At 46.8% G+C, this 6,241-nt stretch overlaps 1 long non-coding RNA gene across 1 annotated transcript; it reads right to left on the minus strand.

The window, feature by feature from the left end:
- Positions 1-373: 373 nt before the first annotated feature.
- LOC134620436 (uncharacterized) lies at positions 374-1,685 on the minus strand. The gene is made up of 3 exons (XR_010092119.1): positions 1,554-1,685; positions 1,019-1,081; positions 374-828 (listed from the first exon to the last, which is right to left on the minus strand). It is a non-coding gene; the product is annotated as an uncharacterized LOC134620436 (long non-coding RNA).
- Positions 1,686-6,241: the final 4,556 nt, after the last annotated feature.

Below are 6,241 nucleotides of genomic sequence, written 5' to 3' on the forward strand. Positions count from 1 at the left end.
CAGTGCAACAGTGGGCAACCCACTCCCACACCAGGAGGGGCAGGAGGATGAGTAGCCGCCTGAGGCACGGGTGGCGAAAAGGAGGAGGGACGGGGAGGATGAGCTCATTGCCCTAATAAAGGAGGACATGGCCCAGCAACGGCAAATGGAGGAACGGAGAGCCGAGAGGATGGACAGGCTGATAGGCGTCCTCGAAAAGCTATTGCAGCAGAAGAAGGACTGAGTCGTGTCCACAGACAGCCACTGTACAAAGTTGAACTTTATTTATGCTGGCACCCCAACCTTTGTTTTGTACAAACATGATTATTACAGTGATTTGATTTCTGTAAATACGATGCAATGTACATAGTTGAACTTAATTTATGTTGTTGTTCCAACCTTTGTTCTGCACACACAAAATGATTTCAGTTCTGTAAATAAAGACAGTGGGAACATCCCAACTGTGAGTGCATGTCTGTCACAAACTACATGACACAATTTCGGGGGGCCTGACCTATTGCACGTGACAAATTGTGGAAATGAAAGCAGTGCAACGTATAACACAACATGATTGTGGGAAATCACTACCCACTGCGGTCCAGGATAAACCTGAGTGTCCCAGCATGCACACACATCATCAACCAGGCCTGACATGTGCCTGAGCAGGGAGTCTTGGGCAGTGCTGCTTGGTCTGCTGGACCAGGACCACAGAGATGAGGGAGGTGCCACAGGTGAGACCCCCGGTTCATAGCCAGGTACTGAGTGAGGCGTCCCCAGATGTTGCTCAGGCATGCTCATTCCCACTGTCCACCGCAACATCCTCCACTTGGGATGTGGAGGCAACTTTGCCTATGGTACAATGTATACAATGTATGAAAAGATCTTTACTGCAGATACTACTATGGCTCTGCAGATTTTTTCTTTTATTTTAACCTATGTCGCCTCACCTTGAAGTTGGCAAATCACTATTGTTGGTGAACTCTCTCAAGCAGTTTAACAGTTTGTTTTGAATGTCACTGTTCCCTGTCCGTTTCCTTACCTGGTTCTTCCTGACCTTGTACTTTCTCCTCACGTTCCCCTCTTTCCTCTCTCCCTCTTTGGACTGACAATCATACACAAATAGATTGTATTCAATTAGATTTAAAAAAATTATATTAATATGAAAAAATACTATTAAGATCACGAACACAAAATCCTCTCTCAGTGTACTTTCAACCAAAAGGCAAATAACCAAACCACATGTACATCTAATAAAAGATATAAATACTGAAACACTGATCCAACATTATCCTTTATTGATTTGTTCTGACACTTTTACCTGAATGTGGCTCCTGGGTTCAATATTGGCACATGCACATATGACAAAATAACCAGCTTCTCCCATTCCATTTCAAACAGGACAGTGGTAACAACAGCAGGCTACAGACAATTTTAAGTTTTAGATTTTAAATAGGCTATATAGATTTCAATGGGAGCAACAGAACGGTCAAATATTGCTGATTTTACTACAGAGTAGGACGGATTGTAGGGTAACAAACATCGTCGGAAAACACGTTTTCAACACTGCAGGTTACCTGGTGTAATGTTTTTCAGCAAAAAGAAACATGGTCTGACTCCTACCTAACTATATAAAGAGTAACTGAAGGTTAAATGCAGCTAATATGTCCTGTTTTAAGCCAGGCACTTCCACCTCCGCTCCGCTGCATCTCAGCCACCATCGCTCTGGCAGAAAGGGAGCTAGAGCCAGAGTAGGGGAGAGGCGAGCTGGAACAAACCATTTTGGGATGGTGGGGGGTATCTATACTTTTGTTGTTAAAATGTTACGTCTCAAATAAGTACTGTATGCTTTTTATATTTTTAGTAGTGTGTCACACAAACAGCAAATATTGTCAAAAAAGTAAGAAATCTTTGGGGGTGCTTTGATTCATTTTGGGGGTGCTGAAGCACCCCCAAAAATGGGCTAAAATCGCCCCTGCTGACATCACTAAGAAGTGCGGCTCTCTCGGTGTAATATGAGACGCATAGTACCGGTGAACTGCGGCTGCTCGGGTGTTTCCGTGTTTGTTACGATCACTTTTCCTGAACTTTGTGTTGCAGGTGATCGTCTCTGTGTGAAGCTCTATGTTAAGGTAATGAAAAGAGTCTGTAATGTTTTCTTGTGTGCAGCTTAGTTCCAGGACAAATCTGCCGCTCCATAGTTCACGTTAACGGACTCACAGCTCAAACTGTGAATACGCCACCACAACGAGGCAGTGTTCGCCATTTGTGTTTGCACGATCACTTTTTGGCACAACAGCTGTAGAGACTTTGAGCCCTGGCCGGGAACTTTATATTAACCGTGCGGTTAGAGAGAAAGACGGACCATTATTACTTGTTATAAACAGGGTGGATTTCACATAATGGTCTGTGATTAAAAAATACTGCGTCACAAATTGTCTTCTCTCCTCTAACAGGAAGCCATCGTGACCCAAGTAAGGGCGGTTGTTACGACACTTGTAACGTTTGTAACTTGGGCAGACCGTGTAAGACTAATAAATATAATATAATATTCATATAAAACTGGGAAGAGGATTGATCAAGATCAATAAACAGCTATGATAATGGCACAGATATCAGTAAAATCTTTAAATAGTAGAAGTAGAGCAGCTGATGGCAGCTTCCTCTGCCTCACACTGCTGTCTGACTGCATTCAGCTGACGCAGAAAAGAAGCAGCTGATATTTGGACAGCACACATGGTGGATTTCAGTTGATGTGCACATGAATGATTTGTGTTTCCTCTGCAGGTGAAGATAGAAAGTGTGTGTGAGCTGATGTGGATGTGAATTCAGCAGCATGGATCAGTGTGAGGACAAAGAGGAGGGAGTTCCTCCCTCTAAAACCACTCTGTGTGGGGAACATGAGAGCCAGACCAAAGCTCAGAGGTGAGATGAGCATCTCTTTTTTTTTTTTTCTCCTGTCCTGTTTGGATCTTTAGCCATCAGAATTGTTGTCTTAAGGCCAAGAGAGATGCCAAGCGGATTTACTTTACCAAGTGGATCATCATGGCCTTGCCATATTGGTCCATTTGATTGACCTTTATTATAATTATGTATTTATTTTATTTTCGGTTATTACAGTCGGGACACACATGACTGGGGGACAGGACAGGGAGAAAGAATGAAAGAAAGAGAGGGAGAGAAAGAAAAATAGAGGGGAGAAGAGATGGTGAGAAAGGGGAGAAGAAAGAAAGAGAAAAACAAAACACCTGGATCACCTGTATGGAGAAAAAAAACAGAAGAGAAAACAAACAAACAAAAAACAGCAACATAATAAATACAGCACCATCACAATAAACTAGCTAGCAGTAGATAACAGTAGATACTAAATATTAAATGTTATTGTGCAGCACGCAAGATAGACAGCGCACAATGTGCTTTGAGGTAGCAGCCAAGAAAGGTGTAGTTTGTGTCTGTGAACACCCGTGTGTACACCTGTGTGGATAAGCATGCTTGTATTCCAAAGGTTTCTCCATGTAACGATCTGCTAGGGAGTGTGGGGAGCCATAGCCCCGTCCCCCAGGGCATGAAGCAGGTATGGAGGAGATCCAGGCCCCAGACATCCAAAGGCCCCAGAGTACGAGGACCCAAGGAGGACCACCAAAGGGGGGGAACCGTGCCACCCTCCTGGTAAGAGCTGAGTAGAGCCCTAAACGAGAGGTCACCCAGCAGCCACAGAGCAGAGGCCAGAGAGGGTTGCAGTGGCGTGCCCGCGGGCTCTGCCGGCAGCCAGCTGCGCCAGAGAGGACCGAGCTTCAGGCCCAGAGGCCAGAGGCCTGAGGGCACTCCACCCCCCGGAAGGGGCCCAGCCGGGCCACAGGCGCCAGGCCCCGCCAATCGGCCACCAGGAGTGAGCCGGTACATACATGAGCGCCCAGCCCCAGTCGACAAGAACCACCAGCACACCAACGTCTGAGGGCATCAGTCACCGGCAGGGAGTGTGGTGAGGGGAGATAGGCCTCCGTACTTTGGAGGGCCTGAGATGTTCCCAGAGAGGTCGAGTCTAAGGCCCAACCTGACATATAGACACAGACGAACAGGCGCACACAGACTCAAACGTGCATTCCCACCCCCATATACACAACCAAATACTCGGCACTTACCCAACGTGTAGACAGACACAAATAGACACTGCACAGACAATCACACTCCCCAAACATACTCTATATCCCAGGTCCAGGTACCCCCACCCCCAGAGGGGCAAGCCGCACCTAGACCCAGGAGGTGTAACCCTTCTCTCTGGGGTGGAGGCAAGCGGACCGCCTCCTTATCTGCAGTAGCAGGGAGGTCCCGCATCCCAGACCCCAATCTGACAGCCAGCACCTCCTCCCAGCCCCCCAGCCCTGACGGCTAACAGAACCGGGGTGAGTGAAGACCCCAAACCTCCCTCCGCCTGCTCATATGTAGTGTTGTTGTGTGCTGTTCTAAAGTGCATTTAAAACACAGGAGTTCATGGTGCTTCCTGCCAGAGAGCAGCACGGCTCCTCCCGAAAACCCTCAGTGTCTATATGCATTAAAATTGAGGGTAGGGCACTAGCGCCAGAGGTGGGTTGGAATACACCGACCATCCTCTGGATGCTGTAAAACGTGCCCACCCCCAAGGCCCTATATGTATGTGTTATGTGAGAGTGTGAGTAATGTGGATGTCTAGGTTGCAGAATAAAATTGAGGCACAGGTGGCCAGAAGGGGACAGAGGGGGAGTGCCTCCCCTGCACCCTGGTGACATATCTGCACCCCAAGCCCTGCGTGTGTAGGTGGGTGTGGTAGAGTGGGAAGAGGGAGGTAGCTGAGGATGGGGAGGGAAGAAAGGGAGGGGCAAGCGGCCCCTCCCTTGGGCCAGCTCCCCCGCTGACCCCAGTAGGCACCCCCAAATCTGGAACCCACCAGGGCAAGGGGGCCCAGCCCCATCCGGACCGGGGCCCACAGCAGCAGCACCGCCCAGCCCTACAGAGTCCGGGGCAGCCCACCCGACTCCACCGCAGAGAAAACTGCACCCACCCCATCATCCAATCATCTCCCAAACTACACAAGACAATAGACACCCAGGTTGAGTTCATTCTCTACCTCTCCTATATCTCTCCCCCACCTGCAAAGTGAGCTCCTGTAGAGAGGAGACCACCTGCAAAGATATAACAGCCTCCCCACCAGTTAGAGAGCCCCCTAGTTGGGCTGATGCACCAGAGGTCCCCTGCACTGGGGCTGAGCCCCCCTGCACCCACCTGCCCACAGCCCCGGCGACACAACAGCCAGGACCCAAGCCCCCAAGGCCCTGCCAGCACCCCAGACCCCATAGGGCCGTAAAAACAATGTGGGCTGTGTTTATTTCTGCAGTGACCTCATCCAAGTTGCTCAGCAAGCACACTAAAGGGGAGGCTGGAATGTTACATTTCAGACACTTTGATAAGTATATATGAGTAAGTACATATCTCACGCCAAAACTTCTGAACTGGTGGACAGAACCAAAGAGCGTGGATGTAATTGTCCGGTGTATTTGCTAGACAGTGTGAGCAGTTGTTGGTAGACGTAAAGCCCATCTTGAACATCCTATGACCAGTATAGTGCACTCTATGTAATATTTTGTATTGTATTAATTTCAAACTGGGATTTCTGATCCATTGAAAGGTTTTTAAACATATCTGAGACCAAAGGTTTTGGTCTAAGCTGATTGATAAATCTGCTTCCCATTTTGCAATAGGAAGGGATATTGATTCATCTATTTTAGAAAACATTCTGTATATTTTAGACAATAATTTGGGGGGTTTTAGATTTAAAAAATGTTCCACACTTGGTGGTGTTTGTAATTCAGCTTCACTGGGATTAAATTTCTTTTTTACTATAGATTTAATTTGTTGATATTCCAAAAATCGTTTCTTGTTGATCCCATATTGTGTAACTAGTCTGTCAAACGAAATCAATTCTGTTCCTTCCAATATATGTTCCAAGTATTTAATTCCTTTGCAACTCCAATCTGGAAAGTTTATCATATTATTGTTTTGTAACATGTCCGGATTGTTCCAGATAGGTGTACGTTTGCATGGGATTAATGAGGACTCTGTCATTTTTAGAAACTCCCACCATGCTGTCAGAGAAGAGCTGATGTTGATGCTTTTAAAGCATTCATGTCGTTTGATGTTTGAACTGATAAATGGTAGGTCTGAAATTTCTAGATTATTACATACATCTATGCAGGGTTCATCTAAGAAGGTGTGTTTTAACCATCTAGAG

Source organism: Pelmatolapia mariae, linkage group LG23, assembly GCF_036321145.2.
Source record: "Pelmatolapia mariae isolate MD_Pm_ZW linkage group LG23, Pm_UMD_F_2, whole genome shotgun sequence".
Taxonomy (NCBI): Eukaryota; Metazoa; Chordata; class Actinopteri; order Cichliformes; family Cichlidae; genus Pelmatolapia; species Pelmatolapia mariae.